Genomic DNA, 24621 nt, shown 5'->3' with positions numbered 1-24621 from the left:
AAGAACCACTGATAGACTCATCCCCCATTATTTTGTCTAACTCGTTTACAGTCACATAAGCTGGTGGGCACCACCACATAATGTGATAATGAATGCTGGGATTTAATTATGAAAGGAGTAGTTCCTTTCGACAGCCCTCAGCCTACTGTCAGTCAGATTCACTAGGTGATCCCAAGTTCTAATATTATGAGAGAGCGAGTAAGATTTCCCTCTCCCTACTTCTGTACACTCTACACCAGCCAGGGTACATCTGGGGCCCTGTAGACGCTGCTCAGCTCCAGAGTCCAGAATCCTTGACCATTGGTCATGTTGGCTGGGGCTGATGGGAGTTGGAATCCAGCAACTTCTGGAGGGTACCACTTGGCTACCCTTATCGACATCAATACCAGCATTGATGAGCAATGTTCACCGGCAACTTGTACTGTGTCCTTCTTTGATTCCTCTCTCCTAAACTATTTGAATTTTCTGGTTTTTAATCACATTATGCAATGTCTATAGGAAGCATTTCTCACAAGTGTGCATCTCTGGTGTGATTAATTGTTGCTTCAGCTGACATTCCTGCTTGCTTTCCTTCTGTCTCTTTAATTAACACCTTTTCCCCTCACCCCACCCTCACTGCATTCCAGAAACTGTTATATGATGAAAGAGCTAAGATGAATAATTATATGCAGCAAGCAGTAGCTGCTTGAGCCCTGAATAAACCATTGTTATGTTACACCTAAAGATGGGAAGTTTCACCCAGCAGTAGGACTAACTAAAATGTTAGTGGAAGTGGGAACACATACTAAAATGTGGTTACAGGAATTCAAGGGCATAATTCTTTAAAAGCACACAAAGATAAAATATCAATAGCGGGGGCAAGCGAGAGAGGACCAAGTGGTGAGACAGATTGTGATTATTTTATGATAGGGCTCAGCAACTGAAGGCCACTGGGAGAAATCTGTCCCATTTCCCTTGCAGTTTATTGTCTCTTGCATTTTTAAAAGCATTTTTACCCTTCTCATCAGCTAAAAAGGTTTACAGAACAGCTAACAGATCACTAAAAAAAAAACAAGACAGCCCCTGCCTACAGGCTTCCAATCTAAAACATGACACAAAAGGAAAAAGTGATGGGAAGCAAGCAGAATTAGATACCAGTTCTTAGAGCAACAGAGTTCAACCAGTTGAGACGCAAACACTTCTAGGACAGAGGGAACAAAAGCAGCTGGTCTCTCAGCAGAACCAAGGGAATTCTCTTGCTCAGCTGTAGCCTGATGGGACGGTTCAGCCCTTTAGCCAGCTTTCCTTGGTAGGTGGGGCATTTCAGGAGGGGAGAGGCTCACAGCGCCAGCCAATCCCCCCCCCCACCGCTTCACTGGTGGAGAAGACACGAGGGCCAGGCCAGGGGAATGGAAAAGCAGTGACTTTCCCCCTCCATGCACAGAGTGTGTAAACGTACATAATGGACAATGTAAAGATCAAGTTAACAATTTAGTATGAACGCTAGAAAATAAATGATTGGCTTATTTTTTGTTTCTTAAGAAAAAAGGATGTTAAAGATACAGTGAATAAGGGGGTACCAAAAGGTATAAAGCAAACAAAATAGTTTATGCTATTGGATAAAGAAGTGAAAAACTACTGTGGAGCTGGTTTTCTCAAAAATTCAGTTGGAACTCAGGGAAGATATTTTTTCAGATAACTTTAAGTTATCTCTTTATTTTACCCTTTAGCAATAAACACCCCGTCCTGCTCTACTCATCATAATAACTGCAGTATAAACAAACTCTTACTTTTTAATGGAAGCAAACAAACACGCTTCTTTATCGCTGGCTGTGTAGACAGCACAGTTGAAAATGAAAATGAAAAGCAGAGCAAAGGAAAGTCCAAGGGGTGGAGTCTGACGCTAGCCAACAATACAAAGTTCTAATATTTATCACTTCAAGGGTCATGTTCCTATACAGGTTGTTTTATATTTCCAGGATCACTTAAGTAATTATAGGGTGATTGTGATCATGAAAAATCCACCTTCAGTCAGGGAAGGTCTTGAATGAGCAGACTTTTGGAGCCTCTTCCAGATGAGGCTTGTGTTGTGCACTTGCTCTGCCTTATTCACTGAATTTTTCAGAAAATTGCTCCTATTCTTAAACCAAGCTATCATTCTTTAATTGGAGGTTGCCACTGTCTGTCATATCACAAATGAAAGAGAAGACAACCGTTCAAAAACATCCTGAAAGGGGGAGTACAGCTCTCGGCGGACAGTGCCCCCATTTCCCCCTGACCAGCAACAGGGCTGGAATGGTTGTAGTTTAGTTGCCAACCCAGAGACCAAAATAATGTGTGGAGGGGGGGATGGTATGGTATGGGGCCATGTCACTTGTGTCAGCAGCCTAACTTAAGGAATGGGCCCTCCATCACCTTCTCAAAAAGGCCCTTCAATAAGCTGTTGACCAAATAACAAATATAAGAATCAAGCCTAAGTGATCATAGATAACCCTAGGTCACGTACTAGTAGTTGCAACTGCTATCTCTCCATAGAAAGACTGTGAGGCTAGACTCACCTGTGGTCCAATCAACAGGCTAGGACAAGACAGGTGCATGTGCAGGGAAGGCCAGTAAAGACAGCAGGGTCAAAGCAGAGATTTAAAATACAAAGGAATGAGAAAACATTACACATAGTTTCAGAAGAAACACACAGCATTGCAGCATGGAAAGGATGCAAGCAGGAAAAGGGGTTATACACAGGCAAGCAAGTTTCAGTCAGCTATGGGGGGATGGCTCAGGAAGAAGCTATCTAGGCTGCCTGCACTGGGGAAGGTCATGCACAACAAGGATGACTTGATGGTGATGAACACAGGAAGGGTCTACCTTATTTCTGGAAGGAGATGGCCATAGGATTTCCTGCTGCCTGGGTTTCTGACATGCTGTGTGACTATAGTATATGGATTAACTTTTTCAACCCACAATCCAACTTTAACCTCGGCCTCTCTTATTCCTCTCCTTCTCTTACATTAATTTAAATCCAGTCTGCCAAAATAAATAAATAAATAAAATAGGTCTGGGGAACCATTCATCCTCCAGTTGTAGCTGGACTACAACTCTCTTCAGCCCCAGCAAGCATGACCCAATGGCCAGGGACGATGGGAGTTGTAGTTTGGCAACATCTGGAGGGCCAAGGGTTCCCCACACCTGAAATAAAATAATGGTGGTGCTATTGGTCCAATCAACTAGAGGTTGAGGAGTGACTTGTGGGGTCATAATATTGTTCTGTTCCATTTGGAATGGTTTTACTTGTTCTATAAATGTAATGGTTTCATCTGTTTTTATACATGCACATTCTATTGTTGTAACCCACCCTTGGATCTTATGTGAAGGGCAGGTATGAAATCTTAGAAATAAATTACCACCAGTTGATTATTAGCATTATAGAAGTAGATTCATGTGATCTCACTTCTGAAATTGTCTCTCACATTGCTTGACAAACTAACTGGTATAGTTGGGCTAGTTGTTGGTAAATCCATGTCTGGGCTGTGCCAATTCACACAATAGAATGATCCTCCATACAAAATATTCCTTCCCCAGAGGAAACCAGCATATCAGGAAAAAGGGTTGTAGGCTCTAGCCTAGCCCCTGGCATGCTAGTTTTCTATGTGCAGGGATTTTTTTTTCTATGGAGGAACATTCAGCTTAAATCCCCACCAGTAGCCTGAGATGCTGCAGCCTGGACATAGGTTGACTGACTCATAGAGAACTAGGCCACAGTGGGTATCAGGTACAATAGTTAAGAAATGTAAAGTTTACTTTTGCTTAATACTTTTGCTTAATAGTTTTTACTTCTGCCTTTCTTGAGCTTTCTGCTTGTCGAATATTATTTACAGAGAAAGTGCAGAGTTTTCTTTAGGTACATGCACTTTACATCTTTGCTTTTGTTGTTCTGTGCTCCATAACTGTTCTGGGTCTACAGTCCTTGGCTTCTTCTCTCTCTCTCTTTCCTCTCCAAGGACCTATTTCATAGTTAAATGTAGTTTAGTATTTTGGTCCAGTGCCAAGACTTTCTGTCTTTGATGGGTGGGGGAAGCTCATGGAATTTCAAGTCTTTCCCACTGTGGTCTCCAACTGGCACTCACACCTGATAATGTGCATTGTCCATTCTAAATTGTTTCACTTTTTTAAAACAAATTTCATGGAATGCATTTTGGATTTTGATTGCCATTAGCTTCCCAAGGCAATATATGTATACCCCACCCTGTTGCAATCTCTTCTCCAGGATTTATTATTTGTTCATTACTTCTGTCTCACCTTTTAGGTGAGACACCCTCACAAGATGGCTTACAATAAATGTGTTAAAAACAGAGCAATTGAAAAATATCATCAAACTAGCATCTGAGAGAATCATATAGCAAATACAAATGAATAAAAAGCTTGGCAGAATATAATAGTCTATGGTCCATGGAAAGGTCTCAAGATAGGGGACCAGTTGGAGTTCTCAAAGGGGGCTAATCTGAAAAGACCCTGTCCCTGTAATCAATCTTAGGGTCGGGCCAGGGAGCACTATCTCTATGGCTGATCTTAGGACCTCGATAGGTTCAAATGTGGGGAACTTGATCTGACCAGTGGGCCATCTCCTTATTTCCTTCCACCCACTGTGGGGCACATTTGACAGATGATGATGGTGGGGGTGGGGGTGTCCCAGAACAGGTTAAAATAATTTCAAATATTAAGAACAGTTTAAAATGAATTAAAGTCATAAGAATAGGGTAGGTGTCAATGCAATTGATGCCAAACTGGTGTGCTATTATCAAACCACCTGGCCTCCACAAGCATTTTGGTGGGTAAATTTTGAACCAAAGGCAGACCTATGTAACTTCTCTGGATGTAAACAGTGTGTGTAAAGCTTAGTCCAAGTCTGCTTTTTCTGCTTAAGATCACAGTCGGTGAACCATCCTAAACTGGTAAAAGACACCCCTAGCACCTCCTGAGGTTACCTGCACCTCCACAGATAACATAGGGTCCAAAGGTATCCCTCAACTGTATATCTGACACTTCAGGGGGAATGCAAACCTGACTGAAAACCTTCATCCAGTTCAGAGGTCTTCCCAATCAACAGTTACTTCCATATTATCTGGAATACAGTAAGTTTCAGTTTGTCTGCCCTCATCTGTTCCAGAACTAGCCTCAGAAATCTGTTTAAGGTTTCTACTGCCTTCTAGATGTAAAAGAGAGGTAGAGCTGTGTTTCATCTGCATACAAATTATACATATCAGAGGCAGAACTGAGGCCAAAAGGAAGGAAAGCACCAATACCAAAATGAGAGAAATAATAACTTCTAAGAAGCACTAATATATTAGTCATTCAGCCCAATGCATTTCAATTGCAATTTTCATCAGGAGCACTCAGCAGGATGGAGAGAAACCAAGGAATTTCTCTTGCTACCAGAGTTCATCATCTGCAAGGTCCAACTGAGCTTTGACAATCTCCTCAGAACTCACCAGCAGCCTGGTCAGTTTTAGGAATGCTTGAGGAATTTGATATTTACAAATTCCAGTATGAGCTGGCCTGATCTGTGCTTCCTGGATTAATGGCGGACTCAAAAGTAGCTACCCACTGAATTTTGCACTTCAGATATCTTGTCACAGTCCTTAGCTCAAGAAGCATATTGAAATGTGTTTTAAAATGTGGATTTCGAGATAAAATATTGTTCAGAAATACATATTTTGAAAGAACACATATATGTATTTAACTGGGTATTAACATGTGAATTTTTGTGCCTAGTTTTTGAAAACTCATGGATTTATGCCAGACTGGTATGGGCTTAATAGGAACACAGAAAGTGCCTTCTACTGAGTCAGATCGTTGGTCCATCTAGCTTAGCATTGTCTACATAGACTGGCAGAAGCATTCTAGGATTTCAGACAGGATTCTCTCCCAGACTTACCTGCAGGTGCTGGGGATGGAACCTGGGACCTTCTGCATGCAAAGCAGATGGTCTACCCCAAACTGTGACCCAAACCTCCGATATTGGGTAATTATTCAATTTGCTGCTGGCGTGGCTCAGTGGAACCATCCTTCCTGTCCTCCCAATAACCCCCATCTGGCAGGTATACAGTACATTAATATACTGGTGTCTCCTGTTATCGGGGATTTGTCTAGGACCAAATTAATTCTAGTTTTTATTTCTCTCCAGAATGGCTTGATCACCAGACAAATCCATAGCAGGTGGGTTAAGGCTGCTTGTGGACACTTACATCTCCAGCAATCATCCGTGGTTGTAATGGCCAGGTGCTTAGGTCCAATAGGTCTGGAGAAGTATTTTCTGTTGGATTAATCTCAGTCTGATGTCATGGGTGACTAGCTTAATACTACACAGGGCTTTGCTCCCATTGTGCAAGTGTTAGGTGGGCTTCTAATTCCTTGTTCCACTTTTGTCCAGCTGGCTCTAGATCAGGGCTTAATGTGTTACATAAATACATAGTAATGCGTATAGGTATAGTCTAGTGTGTCTGCTGTGCTCAGTGCAACAGGTTCAGATCTGACTCAGTTCTGATAAATATTAAAGACAAACAAGCCAACAACAACACACATACACAATGCCACTATGCTATGGTATGACAGATTGTGTTATGCCATGCTTCTGAGAAAGAAGGGAAGTGCACCCTGGTGAATCACTGAAGCTTTGGATCTTAACAGAACTCCGATGTTCCTTACATCCAGAAAAAGCTTTCTTTAAATTTCAGCAGTAAAGCCGATCAATTTCTCTCAAGCTATAGAGCTTTGTGATTTTGTGCGTTGCATTTTATTTATTTATTATTATTTATTATTTAATTTGTATCCCGCCCTTCCTCCCAGCAGGAGCCCAGGGCGGCAAACAAAGCACTAAAAACATTTTAAAACATCATAAAAATAGATCTCAAAATACATTAAAACAAAACAGCGTTAAAAATATTTAGAAAAAAACTTTTAAAAAGGGTTAAAAACATTATTAAGAAAACATATCAAGCAATTCTAACACTGACTGGGATAGGTCTCAATCTAAAAGGCTTGTTGGAAGAGGAAAGTCTTCAAAAGACGCCGAAAAGATAGCAGAGATGGTGCCTGCCTAGTATTCAAAGGGAGGGAATTCCACAGGGTAGGTGCCGCCACACTAAAAGTCCATTTCCTATGTTGTGTGGAACGGACCTCCTGATAAGATGGTATCTGCAGAAGGCCCTCACCTACAGAGCGCAGTGATCGACTGGGTATATAAGGGGTAAGACAGTCTTTCAGGTATCCTGGTCCTGAGCTGTACAGGGCTTTGTACACCAAAACTAGAACCTTGAACTTGGCCCGGTAGGAAGTAACTATCACCTTCCTTGAGTGGACACATGTTTTGTTTGACAACATTGTCTACTGAGACCTGTAACATCTAAATCACGATTCCTAAATGATACACACTTGGATAACTACTAGATTTGCATGTCCATGCTGCCAGTGCAGCATGATATTTAAGAGCATAAGGTATTGAGCTGGAATAATCTTGATTCAACATACAGCTCACCTGGCTACTGTTTCTCAGCCTTGCCTCCCTTCTGCAATATGGGGATAATAGTGCTGGCCTATCTTGTAGGGTTGTCATAAAGTGGGGTAGTGAATGTAGAACCCTCAATATTATTGTTGCACTACAGTTCTCATCAGCCCTTGCAAACATGACCAATGGTCAGGGATGATACAAGGTAGAATCTATCAACATCTGGTGGGCCACAGGTTCCTCATCCCTTCTCTAAGATCACCTCAAATTTTGCTGCAGGGGAATATGGCAGCAACCAGTGGAGGCTGGTCTATTAGGGCTATCAGGGCTCAGCCCCACCAAGTGAAATGCCTGGCAATTTTTTAAAAAGCTTCCCCAAAAATCTCAGAGCCACTCTCTTTCCTGTCCCACACATGCTTCCCCAAATAATTTCAATGTACTGTATAGAGAGTCCTAGATACTTCCCTGTCAATCTCCTGTTCTCTAGCCAATCAGCTGTCTGCACCACTCAGCCAATCTCAATCCAAAAGGGTTGCTATGGCCAGGAGGTCCCACCCATTTCTCTCCAGGCAGAAAAACCATGTGATTGTGTTTTTTTAAAAAAATAATCTTACCAGTGCTACTTGTTTGTTTGCCCCCATTGAGCAGCTTTCCTCTCCCTCCTGTTGTGATAAAGTGGAGGGCAAAGGTGATGAAGTTTCACTTTCCAGTTCACTTTGTAAGTGATGCAGACTTATTTTGCCAACAGAAAAGTGCCTGCATCCTTGAAGGATTGCTCCTCTAACCCAAACCAGATATAGCACAGTGTGCTGTGAAATCCAGTGCTCTCTTCCATTTAATGCTCCTAACCGGCAATAACACCTGATCAGTGTAAGGCCCACAGATGGTTGCCACATTTATCTCCAAATTTCATTTGAGGCCGCCAAATCTGTAACTGATCTTGTGGGTTGAAATCCACTCTTCATCTTTATTGTTGGAAAAACAAAATAGACTATACTGGTTCCTCATTGCCAGCTGGGTGTCTCATTTCCTGATATGGTTCATCATTATAGCCATATGTTTTCTCAACCATCCTAGGCTCCTACAAAAAAAAATTATAAATCTAAAAATAAAACCTTATGCCATGGAAGATTTAATCCACCACCATCAGGAGCCATTCTTATCACATTAAATAAGCATGTTTATTTAGTACCTTCATAACAGATTTACAAAATTTATAAAGCAACCACAGGAGTTTCTTTTGCCATCTTTATTATTGTGGTTGTTTTCATTGCATATTTAATTACTGATATTTCACATTTGTATCTTGCTCCAAGGAGTGGTACTATTTATGAGACTTATTCCGTTTTCCTCTGACAAAAACCTGTGACACAGGTTAAGCTACATCAATCCCCAGTCACCAGTTAAAGGATCAGATAGCAGGTGATGTGGGAGAGCTCTGCTGAGATCCTGGAGGGTTGCTACCAGCTGTAGAAGGCAATACTAGGCTAGAAGTATGAACAGTCTGATCTGATATAAAACAGATTTCAATGTACGTAAACTGAGATAATGTGACTGCATCACAATCTATCGATTAATTACCCTTATTGTCATGATCCTAAACGTATTAGCCCTGGTCAGGCACTTGCAAAGAATGTATGGAGGAAGGAGTGAGACCGGACATGTGAGCCACAACTCCAAAATCCCAGCTGCAGTCTCAGTCCTTTGCACATTGAGCTGAAAGGTCTGAAGGGGATATCTTCGCATGTATCACTGAACGCACTTTGAATCCTCCACACAATCAGGGACCATGCACCACAAGGTTTCCAAAGCATGTTCATCCAAATGCACAAAGATTCCCCATTCAGATTTTCCCACTCAACATAGAATGGTCAGTGATGGGGTCAATGGGAAGAGTGACACTGGGGGCAAGACTGGCATACACATCCTCACTCTTCCACATGTTCTGAGACTGCATGGAGGCGAACACCTGGACAGGGCTATTGACTTTCAAGTAAGTCTTATTGAACACAATGAGCTTATTTCTGAGTGCACGTGACTGGAATATAGGAAGATGCTTATCAGAAATGTCTACACTTAGGTATTTAGAAGAGAAAACCCCATGTTAGCAAAAGTCTATTGATTAGCATAAGGTCAGCTGTAGACTTTCTTGAACCAAGAGCAAAAAGTCCAAGTGGAATTTCTTGACTTTGATTTTATTTTTCATTGCATTTCATAGCTTTTATTATACGTTTTTAACTAACTCAAACAATTTTTAAAAACAACGGGGTGTAATTGTTTAAAGTAAATACATAAAATCTCATGTATGAATATGATAAAAAGCCACAATATATTTATTATTACTATTGCCACCGAAATGTTACAGTGCTATATTTAATCAGCTCTTTAGGAGGCATAGCATCACATGTTTGAAATCATACTCTAACAACAGAGCCAGCCAAAAAAAGAAAGCAAGCAAGCAATATTGACTTAGTTCTATCATTGTGACAGCCATTAGCGATGCATTACAAAAATCATACCTTTCAAATCATTAACATTATCACATACCCAAATACTTAGATTTCACGTTCAGTGTGGGTATCTGAAAGCTCATCTGGAAGAGCATAAAAGTCACTCAGATGTATGTCCAGAGGTATCTAAGAAATGTATTTAGTTTCTAAAATTTGGCCTGCTCAATCATATATTGTGATCTCAGTATTGTATAAGTACTGTCTGCACTTCCACACTTGGTATAACCTAAACCCAACATTTGGTTAAAAAATACCCTACTCATTTTTAGCATATATAACTCAAGGGCTAAGATCCCCCTGCCTGCTCCGTAGGATATGCCTTCGAGTCCCAAGCAGTTGCTAACAGCATATGCTGGATTCTGAATGATCCCGCTAAACACACATTTTCAGCTTGCCGATTTAAATGAACGAATTGGTCCTGAATCTCTGTCATGCATGCAGAAAATCTTGAAACTGTTTGGAATGGCCATGAAAAATGGTGGAGAGCTTCAACGCCCAAGGATTTGCGTGTCCTGCATCAAAGTGAAAATACAAATGCACAAAAAGAAATCGGGATTGATTTTGCGTAGTGTTGTAGTCACCTGGATCAGTGTGTGGGGCAGAGATTCTATGGCACGCAATGGCAACAGGTATGGTGAGCTGCTATAAAACAGTTTTGGTAAACTGGTAAACCATTTCCTGTCAGGTTTACAATGCAGTAGAACAGCTCATTAAGATTTAACTGTAGGTTAAGCTCTGCAGTTTCTCAAGGTCTGGGAATTCTGTGCATAAGTCATATATTAGCATATAATGGGATCTGTATCTGTAGCTCTCGCACAGCAGCTGGAACATTTAACTAAGTTTCCCTCTGAGAACTATTCTCTGCATCTGACTTGCCACAAGTAACATCTTGGGATTCGCTGGCTCACAGATTCAGGAAAAATAGTATAGTGCTTCCGCAACACCACCACTTCTCATGACTGCTTTGTCCCTTGGGAAAGAGGGGTGAGTATGCTTATTTTTCAGATTTATTTAATTACTCCACTTTTGTCCCACTCTTCCTTTACAGAGCTCAGTGCAGCTTACAGGGGGCTCCTAGAATAACAGAAATATAGGATGGTAGAATTTAAAGCAGCCTATAAAACCATCTGCACTCCTTCCCCAATTCCTGGGCTCCACTCCCCTCCCTGCCCAGGTACAAGAATGCTTTTATTCCAAGAACAAGCAAACTTGCTCCCCATCGTGGCTCTTACCACATGGCAAGCCACTGATCTGCCATTGCTAGCCAGGCAAATCCACTGAGGGTGGTTTTGTTTTTTGCCTTTTATCACGGTAACCCTTTTTTTCCTGGACATTTGTGGAAGTGTGTTAAAAATCACCCATCAGTATGTACAGTGAACTGCTTTGCCTGCCAGACAGAAATAACTTTAGAAAGTAAACAAACGTGACCTAAACAGTCAGCCCTATTGATTATATTTCGCTCATGAGTTGAGTGAATTCCAGGTGTTTGCCCTACCACAGGAGTGGGGGACCTCCCGCCCAAGGACCAGACTTGGACCGCCAAGCCTCCCCATTTGTTCCACGGGGCTCTTTTGGGGGAAGCCCTGCCTACTCACCCTACACCTGACATCATATATGACAGGTATGGGGCGGGTAAAGTGGGGCTTCAAAGGATCGATTTGAAGCTAAAGTGGGCTACCGCTGTTCCTTTGCTGGAGCAAGATGCACTCCGAACCACCCATCAGCTGACAAGGAGTAGCAGTTTGCAATGCTCAAGGAGGGGAAAGCACTTTCCATTCCATGGAAACCGTTTCTCCATCCCCACACACCTCCTTTAAACCTCAGAAATTGGAAGTTTAAAGGAGCCATGCCAGACACTGTGCAAAGCTTTACGCTGCATGGGGAGGGAGAAGTGGCGTTCACAGAATGGAAATCGCTTCCCCCTCCTTGAGCAAGGCATGAAGCTGCTTCCAAAGCCCCCCCCCCGATATTTCAAACAGTCCAGCATTGCGGTTTGAAGTTCCAAACAATTGGGGGTTCAAAGTGCAGCATCACCTGGCATCATTATGACATCAGGTGATGGACAGGGGAGCAGCCCCACCCACCTGTCAGGTTTGGCCCACCAATGGGTGAGGAGATGATCTGGCACACTGGCCGAAAAGGTTCCTGACCCTTGCCTTACTCCCTTGCCTCAGAGGAACTTGCTGGGACTTGCCAACTACCAGTAAAGGAGGATGTCTCCATCTTGGGCTGAGTGAGTTCAAGCTGCTCAGCCCCACTCTTGTGCCCCAGAGGACATTGGCGGGAGCTGTTGCCTGGCAACTGCCAGCAAGGGAGGATTTGCCTCCATCATGGACTGAACATGGTCCAACTTTTTAGCTCCACTCCTTTGCCTCAGAGGGACTTGGAGTGAACAGCTGCCTGCTTCAGATGGCTGAAGACTAAGGATGAGGGCAGGAAATGCTGCCTAAATAAGCTGTCTGGCTCCTTATGGACATCACAGAATCTTAGAACAGTAGAATTGGAAGGGGCCTATAAGGCCATCGAGTCCAACCCCTTGCTCAATGCAGGAATCCAAATTAAAGCCACCTCACTGGTCGCTGTCCAGCTGCCTCTTGAATGACTTCAGTGTCGGAGAGTCCACTACCTCTCTAAGTAATTGATTCCATTGTCGTATGGCTCTAACAGTTAGGAAGGTTTTCCTGATGTCCAGTCGAAATCTGGCTTCCTGCAACTTGAGCCCATTATTCCATGTCCTGCACTCTGGGGCGATCAAGAAGAGATCCTGGTCTTCCTCTGTGTGACAACCTTTCAAGTACTTGAAGAGTGCTATCATATCTCCCCCCAGTCTTCTCTTCTCAAGACTAAACATGCCCAGTTCTTTCAGTCTCTCCTCATAGGGCTTTGCTTTCAGCCTCCTGATCATCCTTGTTGCCCTCCTCTGAACCTGTTCCATATTTGCAAACATTTTCAGGAGAGTTTCACACATCTCCAAAGAGGAGGGTCCACAAGAAGAGGGGAAGTTTTGAGGATGTTGGGATGCCAAAGTGCTCAAGGCTAGTGTGGACCTCCCAGTTTCTGGAAGAACACTCAACCCACTAGCAATATTTTCAGTGCTCCCATCTTGTCTAGAAAATCAGACCGTCATTCTGTTTCCCTTAATTTGTCATTTCCTAGTATTTCCTTCTTTTGACTCTTTTTCTCTCTTCTTAAGGAAAAGAAGCTTAAGTGCAGCTGGCTGCTGGCAGATTTTGCGTTCTGATAAGGGAAGTGTGATCATGATGCTTAGAGCTGCTGGCAAGTATCTAGGAGGGAGGAAAGAAATATGACAAAGCAGATTATCTACCTCATGCAGTAGTACTGACAAGAAACAGGTCCCCATTGAATATAAATATGTTTCATTTTGTGTTGGTATTTCAGATGAAACAACACACCTCCAACACCATTCTTTTCATTATTCTCTCTGTAAGTTTCTACATCAGCCTTCACGAACCTGGGACTACAACTCCCATCAGCTCCATCCAACAAGTTCTAGATTATATCATTCAAACAAGCAAAGAAACGGAGAAGAGGAGGAGGTCTGGGCTAGGGATGGAGGAGAAATGCATTCACTCCACATAGCAAAAGCTTAGAGTTATGGGGGGGTGGGAAGTGGAGAGAAGGGGCAAAAGAAGAAGCCATGGAAGACAATATAAACAGTGTCCAATTGCTATGCCCTTTAATCCTCTCTTTGCCTGCAAGTTTTTGCCACTGCCAGCATTTGAACATTGGAAGAACATATAAAACTGCCTTGTTCTGAGTCAGGTCGTGGGTCCATCTATCCCAGTACTGCCGACCGCAGCAGCCTCCCAAGGTCACAGAAACTCTCCCGCACTCCTGCTATCTGAATCATTTAATAGGAGATACCAGGGATTGAACCTCGGGCCTTATGAATGGGAAAGAAGAGCTGAAAGTTCCATGCTGTTCACTGTCTGTCCTGAGCATTACACAGAGGGAGAGGCCAACGAGTGACTTCTGTAGCCTAGATTTGTGTGTTCCCCATGTTTCCACCCATCTGACAACCTCTGCCTCCAGGTTCCCCCAGTGTGCCTCTGAAGGAACTCCTCGATCATTGTATGTCAGTATCTCAACCAAAGATGCTTAGGTACCTTGATGCCCTGTACCAGGGGTAGCCAATGTAGTGCTCTCCAGATGTTAATGGACTCTAGCTGCCATCATCCCTGGCCATTATTCATGTTGACTGAGGCCACAGTAGCTATCTCACTTTAATTCCAGGTTGTGGACTCCTTTCAGCTGTAATAGGATGGGGACCCCTTACCAGATTACCAAAATCTATGGGCAGAACTAGACACTACCCCCCCAAAAAAACAGCTTTGCAAATGAAAATGACAGCCCTTTGCTGAGTTCTCCCCTCCCTTCCATAATGCATAGTGCCATAGTTCAACATACCACAAGTAGTTCAATTACCTTTGTAGCGATTTGTGTTTGGCTGTCTCTGCTGATGCAGAGCTCACTTCTTTGAGCCCAGATGGGCCCAGGGAGGGGTGCAAAGATGGTGGCATCTGTAAATATTTGTAAGGAAGGGCCATAGCTCAGTAACAGAACATACTTTGCATGCAAAATGTTCCAGATTCAATCCTTGGCATATCCAGTTAGGACTGGGAAAGACTCTGATCTGAACCCTGGAGAACTGGTGACTGTTAATGTAGAAAGTACTAAGCTAGATGGACCAATGGTCTGACTGGTCTAAGGCAGCTCCATATATTTCTTCCTGTATTCTGTTCTCATTATGTTATGAGTTTCCCCGTCTCCATTCCACACCATTGGCTGATGATAGTGTGCATAAGGAAACATTGCAATGATGTCTAGACACAAAATAATTGTGGTGCTGTGCCACTCTCCTGTACGGGCACCACTGCAGCTTACCTGGGTGGTTCTAGGGCAGGGTTGTGTTGATTCAGTGGCAGATTGGCTCTGATGATATGTCCACACAGCTCTGACTTAGCTGCTACCTGCCCCATCCCCACCCAAGTAAATTGCCGCAATGCCAATGTCAGGAGGGTGGGCCCACTATGCTAGCTGCTACTTAGTAATTAGTAGGGCAGATTTGGACAAAGCCAGGCCAAATTGGACTGATTCAGGTGGATCTGGGCTTCAGCTGAATCTGGTGGAGACCAATCAGGATCTGTCAGGCTACCCAGAGTGTTCCAGGGCTGCTCCGGTGGGATGTTGGGTGGGAAGGCTGCAGGAGTCTGCTTTATCAGTGTGTTCCCCCCAGGGAATGCACTGAGGAAGCAGACCCCAGCAACACTGACTCATCTGCTCACCTACTTGAGCAAAGGATTTGATCCTGTGGAGCTTAGGGTGCTGCTTTGCAAGCACTTTCCCCGCAGGGAAGCAAAGTACCACCCCGCAGGATCAAGCCCTCCACTAGCCAGCTGGTGAACAGAGGATTCAATCCTGCAGAGTGCAGAGTGCTTTTTCGCAAGGGCCTTCCCCACAGGAAAGGTGCTTGCAAAGGAGTGTCCTGCTGAATCCCTTCCCCTCCAGCCCTCCTCATGGCCCATTCCCATGACAAATGCCTGGGCCTACTACCGCCAGAGGTGCTGGAGGAGCCAGTCCCTGGCTGGGGAGAAGCAAACAGGCAGCCCTGCCCAGCAGAGCCAAGGGTTGACCCAGGCCCTACTATGATGAATGGCCATAGATCCAGGTGGTTGTCATTGCAGTGGGGCCTGGGAACATGCCATGATGAGGCCTGGCGAGAAGGTATTTGGGGAGGGGGAGTTGGGATTCAATCCTGCAGGATGCTACTTTTCAAGCCCCATCCCTGTGGGGAAGACACTTGGAAAGAAGCATCCTGCATCCCACAGGATTGAACCCTTCTCCTGTCAGTCAGCAGGGAAGAAGATGCTAAGCAAACATTAGCCCCACCCTCAATTGATTCAAGGGTAGATGTAGGGTCGGCGGGCCCATGTCAGACTGGGTCAGGGTGCTGTGCACAGCCTTAGTAACTGGAACTAGACGTTAGGAAGGGAGAACCTCAGCACAGAATTGCCATTTCTGGCAGCAGCCCAATGCTCTTTGTCACATCTAGTCTTTTTCCAGAAGGAATGGGGTGGAACAACAAGGGGCTAAATCTGGAAAAAAAAGAAAGATTGCTTCCTAGGATTGGCAACTCAGTTGTGACAATACCTTCACTCATATAGATTGCTAATGATCACAAGGATGGCAATGCCAAGCACTGGCATTATGTTTGGCTTTGAATTGTAAACTGGCCACACAAAAGTTGGAAGCCAGTTGTTAACATCTGTCATTTACAGAACAGCTCGTCCTGCTGATTAAACATTAGCCTGTTTGCAGGCAACATTTATTTTGTGGTTGGAGCTTGCTGTCCTTTCAAAAGCAGAATGGCAGCCGTGTTCTTCCCATTAGCAACCTAAGACTGTATTGTTAACATTTCCGTCTTTAATTTTGCCGCTAAATGGCACAGAGCTCCCTTGGAAATACAATTTTGGGGAGGGTTTTTTTTAAAAAAATTCACTGCCCTCCTATCTTGATGTAAATTACTGAGAGAGAGAGAACATGCATTATATACTTGTTTGCAGGTTTCAGGAGCCAAACGTGCAGTTCACTATTACCAAAGTGCTATGGCAGAAGTAGCAGTAAAAAAAGACAGCAAGCATGGGGCTGGGGTGTGTGCTCATTTCTCTCTCTGTGTGTGTGTGTGTTGGTTCCTAAAGATCAGTGAAAGCTAGTAAGTCCAGCATGCTTAGAGTTGCCATATTGCCCGGTTAGCCGGGTTTTACCCGGATTCTTTGCATGCCACCCGGTGCCCGGCTAGCCCCTTAGGTGGCCCAGATTCTCACCTTTAATTTAAAAAAAAGATTAAGTTTCTAGGTGGTCCAGTTCTCGAGATATACATAAAAACGTCAGCCGCCCCCCCGACTGTAAAATCTTTCTTTAAACAGTACTAGCACTTCGTAGCTTTAACCCCGCCCGTTCAGCATTGCAGCCAATCAGAAAAGCCAGGATTGTTTCAGTTTCATTGACCTGAGGCAGTGTATAGAAAACAAAATGGTGGTTCCCCCCCCCCCCGTTTATCTGAAAATCTCATAAATTGGGTAAGTATATACATTTCAGTTTCTTTTCCTCTTGTGTGCGGGAGTCAGATCTTGGGCAGTGTTTTGAAAACCTTCCCAATACTTGCTTTTTGTAAAAGCAATGCTAATCCCATATGTTGCTTATCACTTGAGGTTGCATTTCTGTCCCTGTTTGAGTAGGCCCCACTGAATACACTGGGACTTGCTTCTGAATAAATAAACCTAGGATTGCACTATAAATATCTTTACAGTTTGTGTAAATAATAAATATATTTGATAGTCATGCTTATATAAGTATTTCTTCATTTATCATATTTTTGGTTTTTGCTTATGAATCCTGACTGGTTGTGGGATGCTGAGTTTTCTGCCTTACTCACAGGAATCTTGTTGTGGTTGGTATGGTATTACATTTAGGAAAGTGATACTGCCTTTTGTGTTTTTTTTTCCTATTTGCATTTCACTTATCTTTAACCTCACTCCGTTACAGCCATAGAAGCAACAGCAGTATATGCAAGATAATTAACTCCCATTAGTGATAAGAGCAAGAGTTTATATTTATTATTTTAATTAAAACAAGAGGCTTAGCAGTACTTTGAAGAGGACCAGATATTTATTTTCTTTCTGAGCCCAGCACTGGGTCTTTCATGATGCCCGGTGGGGGAGGGGGAGCAGGAGAGTAGTCAATAAGACAGACATCCTGGCATTGGTAATGTAATTAGCAAGGTATGTGTGGGGTTGTTGCACACTTCCAGGCCCAGTTTCATTTTGAGTATGGAGGTGGAACCTGTGTAGATGTGGTTGATCAAAGGGAGAATAAATTTTGAGTTAAGCAAAGCTATGCTTTTATAAAACCTAAGAAACATACAGATACTTTGAATGTCTGAGTGCCTGAACCAGTGGAATACTGGAGGAACTTGTAAAACTTGCTGCAACAGTATTTAGAACTGAGCATGTAGTGTGAAAGACTCCTTTTCCTAACATTTTGGCTTCTCGCTTTTCTCCACCTACCACATCTTTGAAATATATCGTATATGGTTAACTGTACTGCTGCCCTGACTTACTTTATGTTTGTTGCTATTTTGTGTTTTTATTATGTTTTTATATTGATTGTGTATTTTTATTGTTTTTATTATATTTGTAAGCTGTGCTGAGCTCTGTTTTTAACAGCAGAAGGGCAGGATATAAATCCTCTTAATCAATCAATAAATACTCCATAGTGTTGGAAACTAGAGTCTAGGCATTTAAGGCTGAAAATGTTGCTTTTAAAAAAAAGATTTCTCCCATCTTTCCCCAGTTTTTGGTAGTAATTCCTAGGCACAAAAACAAAACAACTGGACAGTCCAAATATTAATACGCAAATAATATGCATAATATGCAAATAATATGCAAATAATTTACATAATATGCAAATAATTTACATAATATGCAAATTAGCCTGCCCGGATTTGTGGAACTGGAATATGGCAACCCTAAGCATGCTTAGGAGCAGGGCCAGCCCCAGGCAACTCTGGGCCCTGGGGCACCAGCCTGCCCCAGGATAGTAGTGTAACCACTCCATACAGGCCACATGGGGCTAATAAACTGGCCCGCATGTCCCACCTACCTCTAACACACCTGTAAATGATGTGCACGCTGTGCACACATGTCTGCCATCAAGCAAGATGGTGGCAGGGACAGCAGCCCCTTAGGGAAGCCTCTGTCTCCATCTTAGTTGATGGCAGGCATGTGTGTGCTGAGCACGCATGCCTGCCATCAACTAAGATGCGGTGGGGGCTTCAGCCCCTTAGGGAAGCCTCTGCTGCCATCTTGGTTGATGGCAGGCTGGTGTGAATAGCAAGCATGTCATTTACAGGAGCAATAGCGGTAGATGGGGCATGCATGGCCTGCACTGACTGTATTATGGGGGGAGGTGCCTGGGAGCTCCCTCTCCACAATCCACAGCAGGGTCAGGAGCTGACTCTGCCACGGATCGCAGACCGGGAGTGCTACCCTCTTATCCTAAGGAGGGCCCCCTCTGGGCTGCAGGGGTCTTTGGCCAGGGCCCAACCTGTCTGCCCCCTGGCCGGCCCTGTTTAGGAGCACATTTGGCAGAAAAAGCTGAAATGCTAGAATGGCTACAGCCGTGTTGTAGGCATGCTGCTGCATTGTGCACAGAATAGAGAGAGTTTGCCTTCCCTGCAAGGCTGATGGAAAGTAATTGGAATCTGATTCATGGGAAATGAAATGGAATGTAGCCGCTCAGTTCATCTAGGCTGCTTTCAGGCATGGGGCTTATTGCGTTCGTTTAATGGATTAAAATGGCTGCGCTTCTGCCCCGATTTCTAAAATTCCTTTCATACTGCAGTACCTGTTCAGTTAAGAAACAGTAGCTTTTTCGGCCAATATGCTGGCATTTTGCACAAATATTTTTCACGTGACTGCAATGAACGATGTCTTGTTTTCATCCCTCACCCATTATACACACGAGCACTGTAGTTCCTCACTGTGTAGGAGGTGTAAGTTCTCATCCTGTCGCCATGCAACTCCTTTCCCTTTAGCATCTGACATACTAATTTTTTTTAGTTGTATCGACACAGGCATGTCCATTGGAAATGCTGCTGCTACCTACGCTGGAATACTGGTACAATTTTCATCAGGCAAAAAAACCCTGCATGCCTAAAGGGTGGGAACGCACTGCATGCTGGGATGCCTGTCACGTGAGCGTCTGTAGTTAGTGAAAAACTCCCACCATTTTCTGGGTTCCCAAGCTTGCAAACAGATTATTTCTGGTATTATTTATCACAAAAACTAGCACTAAACTTTCACTATATTCCACAAGATTTCCGGAATTAGCTTGCATGTCATGTGAAATATCAAATATATTGTGCAAATTACCAGGTAAGAAATCATCAGAATAACATAATAAAGTGCAGTGTGAAAGCAGCCGTATTTTCACAGTGGAAAGCAGCATGCTTGGGTGATGGGAGGAGTGGACTCCCCTCCACAACACAGATAATTTCTTGCATGAGCTGGGTACTCCATGGGGATACTTGAAGACATGAAGGGCCATATTCCCTGTTTCCCAACAGCAATCCTTGCATTCTAAGTTTATTGCAACCCCAGACAGATACTGTATATTATTGTTGTTGTTGTTGTTGTTAATAATAATAGTTGTTGTTATACCTGCCCTTCCTCCCAGTAGGAGCCCACTGTGAGAAAGACACTCTCTAGGATAAAAACCCATGGAGGAATTATCATTATCACGGCCGTCATTGTCATCATCTGTATTTTTATCCTGCCCTTCAGCCAGAAAGGTTCCAAGAGCAGCTTACAAATATCAGTGCTAGGACAGTCCTTGCCCTCAGGCTCACAGTCTAAGAGACATGTCACAAAAGGAACTGGGAGGGAGGAATTTAAAAAACAAGTTCAGGCTCTATTTCTTCAGTTACAGAGATCTTGCAGGACTGGGAAAATTTGGACAACAGGAATCAAATGTTGCTGGGGGTTTTCAACAGAGCTGATGGAGAGGCCCTGCAAACTCATCCCTACCTCTCCTATGAAAGAAGGTTTATTATTTGCTCTCAGGAATCTCTTCTCTCTTCTAATTTGTTTCTATTTCAAATTCTTTAACTTTTACAAAATTGTAATAATATATATATTTCAAAAGTTTAAGAGAACGCATGAACCAGATCACCACGCAGTCAGGTGTGGAGATGAAATGCCCGGCATATATATTACCTATGTACTGGAGGTAAGGGTAGTAGAGCTACCTTCATCACTAAATGAGAATGAAGTTGGTCCTGATTAATGTTCATACTCAGATCTTAAGAGTCACATATGCCTGCCTTCTATATCATGGCATCACATATTTGAAGCTACTTCCCTGTGTTTTAAATTGTTTTTAAAATATGTGTTTTAAATTGTATATTTGTTTTAATGTTTTGGGTTGCTATAAACTGCCCAGAGAGCTTCGGTGCAATAAATAAATAAATTAAATAAATAAATCTTCAGCACATGTACTTGGAAGTAAGCTGAATTAAAGTCAGTAGGCCTTACTTGAGACTAGACATGCTGAGAATTCCTCTGTAAGATAAACAAGGGTGGGGAGGACATTGACAAAATAAAAGGGGGGGATGGAATATAACCTATGGGTGATAAATCAATAATGCAGCAATAATTAAACACTTCCTAGTCTGAGTGCTCTAAAGCTCACAAACTAAAGGGTACATCCCCTGAGACTGGAACAGCTGGTATTTACTACTACCATTCACTGACACTTCTCAAAAGGAAATGATTTGTTCTCCAGGGCTTCTACTTTCACATTTTTGAAATTACACAAGGCTTAAAATGTTTTGTGATCTGATCCTTGAGTCCCTTTCCTTTTTTTCTGAAGTGAGGCAAAGATGATCATTTTGATTTAGATGATGTAGGCTAACTAGGAGTAGGAACTGAAAGAGAAATAGGTTCATGATTAATGAAAACCTGTTTAACTTGCAGTTCGTGAACTAATATGCAAAATGAAATGCAGCTGTCCTTTGAAATTTGTAGCTCTCCAGCCAAAAAAAAGACTACAAAAATATGCACAAAATTGTTTACAAAAGTTCATATATTTAGAGAAATGCACACAAAAGCATGCATTTTTGCAAGTTTTTTAAAATTAACAAACTGATACAGAAATGGGACAAGACCAGAAAAATAAGAAACTGCGAGAAACTGCAAGCAATTTTTTTCCCCATCTCTATTGGAGAGCGAGCCAGTGTGAAGAAAGATGATATACAAATGTTGAGCTCCACTTTCTTCCACTCCCCACAATATGCCTCCAATTCCATTTTTTGCTTCAAGACCATTGAGTACCTTTTCTGTTTGAATATTTGCTTCTGTACAGACATTTCTCTTACAGTGTAACCTTATGAGTGCTTATTCAGATGTAGGGATGAAATGGACCTCTTCGGTTATACGGCTGTACATGCATAGGCCTTCCACACAACTGGGCATCCTGCATGATCATTATACTAGTAACCTTGTAAGCCATAGGCCATGTGGGAGAAGAGTGGAGTGCGGCATCTTCCCATCTCATAAATTGTATGAGCTTCTGCCGGCTGGGGGAACACAGTGCCAACACAGGATGTAGTTGTAAGTAACTGCAGGATCTTCCTGTGCCATTTTGAACTGGGGAACATAGGAACAAGTCAGAGCATCAGTCCATGACACTTAGTGCTGGCAGTGGCTCTCCAGGGTTCCCCAAATGCCTTTCCCAGTCCTACCTGGAGATGTCAGGGTTTGAGCCTGACACCTTCTGCATACTAAGTGGTGGCTCTACTACTGAGCTATGGCCCTTCCCCTCACAACATTCTTGGAGCAGTACAGGCAGGAGACATGCTATATTAGCTCCCATGTAGCTGAGGTAATCTCAGGGATCACACCGTTAGCACATTTTGCTTCAAAATGTGCAAACCTTTCCTCCTCCTCCTCCTCCAGTGAATGTCACTTCACTTCCCTCCTTTGAAAAGATTGTAATTTAATTATTGACAAGATAGCGCTGAAAGGTAATGGTGAGAGAAATCTTGGTTAAACTGTGTTTCCTGCCGAAATCACACAACAAGGAAAATCTAAGCTTTTTAGCTCAGCTCAGACTTTTATGTCCTAGAGGGAGGGAGAGTCGTGTCTTCTCTTATAATGAGTGCATATAAGGTGGGGATGGAAGAGAAATTCAATTCAGTTCACATTTAAAGCCAGAATTTTGCACTTTCTGAAACAATATATGAACCGATACAGAGACACCCTTCAAAATTCATGCTTATCTGGATTTTTTGATACAGTTCTCCAAGCAATGTTTACCAAAATGCATATCTTAGGGGGAAAGTGTGCATGCTAGTGAACATATCAGTGAAAATAACATATAAAAATGCATTATATTAGGAGAAGTTGCTTGCAAAAATGTGTGCAATGGTCAAAACTACATACGAAAATGTGGAGAAATTTATTAGGAGACATTTGCACTAAAATGTTGAAGCATTTTCATGAGGATTTAATAAAAAGCACAAATTGCTGCAGAACTGAATTTAAGATTGGAAAAACAAGCACCAAAACTGACAAAGCCTTCTACCCCTCACATTAGGTGTTCAAGTTATAGGGAAAATAGTACATGCAGCAAAATAAACTTATATATGAAAGCCTGTACGTAGTTTGCATACTATCCCTTTGCTGCAGTCCTTGTACTTATATATACACTTTATCTGTGTTTTAAATTGTCACGTTCAGAGAACGAAACCTGCTTTACAAAATGAGATATATCCACAAAAATGCACAAATGTCCTACGGTCATATATGGCTGTATAGAGTAGACCAGGATTGACATAATTTGATTGCAACAATGAATCAAAGAAATATTCAATGCAGTTGGAATATTGTAGAAATTTACCAGACATCTTCTGGGGTAGTGGTGCAAGGTTGTGTGCACAATAAGTAGGTGTTGTCTAGACTAGATTAATCCAGAGCTTGGGGAAATTACTTTTTGAACTACAACTCCCATCAGCCCCAGCCAGCATGGCCACTGGATTGGGCTGATGGGAGTTGTAGTTCAAAAAAGTAACTTTTCCAAGCTCTGGATTAACCTTGTGTTAATCAAGCAGCAACTATACAATAAGTGGTTGACTATTTTCATCCTATTTATATCTCATATAGGAGTGCAGTTCACCCTTCCATTAGCTCAGGGGCAGGAAACCTAGGTCCTCCAGTCGTTGCTGGATTCCAGCTCCCATCATCTCAGACCAGCATGGTCAATGGTCAGGGACAATGAGATTTCTAATCCAGCAACATCTGGAGGGCCATGGGTTAGCCAACTCCATTCAGCTGTTACCATATCAAGTGGAAAGTACAATGTGCTTTCCTTTCAAAGCCTTCAGTGTTATTCACCTTTCTAACTTGAGCTAACCTATTCAAATATATTCAAGGGAAAGAACAGCCTCAAAGAAGTTTAGTACTCTGTGCAAAAAATCATGGCAACTTCAAATACTGCCTGCTTGGAGTGCCACAGTTACCAACAACTTTATTGTATGCGGCAGGATACGCTACACATATTTGAAGCTGCTGAAGTGTTTTAAATTTGTTTCAGAAAAATACCTTAAAGAAATTCAAAACTGCTAATTGATACTGTTCTAGCATTCCTCCTCCTGTTTCTCAAAGTGGTATGAGTTTTACTGTAGAAATCTTCACGTAAAGGGGAAAATGAATCACACACACTGAAAAATGTCTACTTTCTATGGAAAACATGTGAAAAGCTGTTTTTAACTTTCCAACACTGAACTCCCAGAGCAGCATTGAAGTGTTCCAGTAGTTCCTGTGGCCCACTGACTCCTATATAAGGGACCATCAGAAGCCTATAGGCTGTTTCACACACATTCACATACCTTAATTACTCAGCCTTTGATTATTGGCAGATGATCCTCTGCCTCAAGTACTGAAAGGTATTCCTTCTTGTTGTTTTCGGTTAATATATATTTATACCACACCGTATAGGGTAAACCCTCACAGGCAGCTTACACACACAAAAAGCCAACATGCCATACAAGAG

Source organism: Rhineura floridana, chromosome 8 (assembly GCF_030035675.1).
Source record: "Rhineura floridana isolate rRhiFlo1 chromosome 8, rRhiFlo1.hap2, whole genome shotgun sequence".
Lineage (NCBI taxonomy): Eukaryota > Metazoa > Chordata > Lepidosauria > Squamata > Rhineuridae > Rhineura > Rhineura floridana.
The sequence above is the reverse complement of the archived record's forward strand: the minus strand, read 5'-3'. Positions refer to the sequence as shown.